Genomic DNA, 1,807 nt, shown 5'->3' with positions numbered 1-1,807 from the left:
TAGTTGATATACGTTGTTCCATATATTTTAGATATAACATCACATCCCCAAGATTATTTTATGTCTGCTTTTTTTAATTCTTTTTTCAAATTATTGTTTTTTTTTTTGTTTTTAATTTCTGCAAACCTAATTAGGCCAGTTCTAAGCCCAGATAACCTGACTAATTAGCACAATGCGATCCAGACACAAGCCGGTGTAGTACGTATTAAAATTTAGACACGATTTTGTATATATATATAAAAAAAAAACGTTTTGCATACAGGAAAACAACATGAGTTACTACAACCTGCAATTTATTACGAAAAACTAGTGGTCGTAGATATAGTTAGAAATGTTAATTTAGGAAATGCGTAAGAATATTAGAAAATGCGTAGGAATATTTTGTACCAATTTCACTATAAGAAAACATGCGTTTTGCGAGGAACAGTTACGACGGACTATAGCTCTCGCAAATTTGCGGTGGATTTGTGAAGAAAGTACGAGAAATCTCTCGCTTTTATCGATTTGCGAGGGATTTGCTACATATTCGTCCATCGCAAAACGCGTGCTTGTAGTGTTTTCATGAAAATTTAACTATTATATATATATATATATATTCAAATATAATAAGAACAAAATAAAAATGTTTAAAATCTTTAAGAAAATGCAAACTTCATCATTTTTAAATCTAAATCAAAAGTAATGTTAGACCAAAAAAAATTCAAATTATTATTTTTGAATTTTAATACAGTATCTTGTTTCCCAAGTCCTAAGACCATCTCCAACGGGGGTTAATTCAAGTGTCCATCTATTAAGTGTTCAAGTGGAACTGGGTTTATTTTTGGAGCTTTTGGATCCTCTAAAGTGACCATACGTGTCAGTTTATTGTTGGTTGAAGCGAGTGTATGACAAAAAAAAAAAGGTTTCGTCCGTAATCTTTGTTTCAATCGGAAGAGAGTGATTGAAATCCATATCGAAAAATCTTTTTTTTTTGTTTCCTTCTCCAGCGAATCTCCGAGAATTCGATCATCAGTAATCACGGCTATGCACTGGATAAAATCACGGCCTTTAAGCTTTCATGTCCAACAAAAGAGTTTTTTAATCATAACTAATCCTTTACCTCACGGAGGACGTGGAGCTCTAACCATTGGATCCAATCATAAATGGGATCCAACCATTGGAGATGCCGTAAAAGTTTAAGTTCTAAAGTTCTAAGTTCTAAGAACATCCACGATGGTTGGGGTTTAAAAGATGATATCAAACAAAAAAAATATATTGTATTTTAATATAATTAGATTATTTATTTAAATTTTAATGTTAAAAGAGAATATGAACAAGTAAATAAATTACATGTGTATTGGCAAAGTAAATAAATTACATGTGTATTGGCCTATTGGGTGTGTCTGAATTGTGTCTCAAAAGATCTAGCTGGAGATCCTGTTCTCGTCTCTTTCGTACTTTTTTGTTGTGTTTAAACACTTAGTTAAACCCTCCCATTGGAAATGGTCTAATAGTTTAATAATTTCAGTTGGTTTGAATATTTATGCTAAGTTATAGGTACACTTAGGAAAAATCTCTCTATCTCTCTTAAATTCCTCAACATAACACTAAAAGACTCTTATGTTAACCAAGTCGCCTTGGTCCAGTAGTAAAAGGGAGAAAAATCCCGCCACCTGGGTTCGAGTAGCATTGACCACAGGGTTCAAAATTTAACATGGTTTCCCCCGGCTTCAGAAGATTAGTCTTTGCACCTAGAAAACTTTTAGGATCACTCCTAAATTATTATAAAAAAAAAAAAAAAAAAAAAAAAAAAAAAAAAAAAAAAAAA

Source organism: Camelina sativa, chromosome 5 (genome assembly GCF_000633955.1).
Source record: "Camelina sativa cultivar DH55 chromosome 5, Cs, whole genome shotgun sequence".
Lineage (NCBI taxonomy): Eukaryota > Viridiplantae > Streptophyta > Magnoliopsida > Brassicales > Brassicaceae > Camelina > Camelina sativa.
This window is presented reverse-complemented; position numbering follows the sequence as displayed.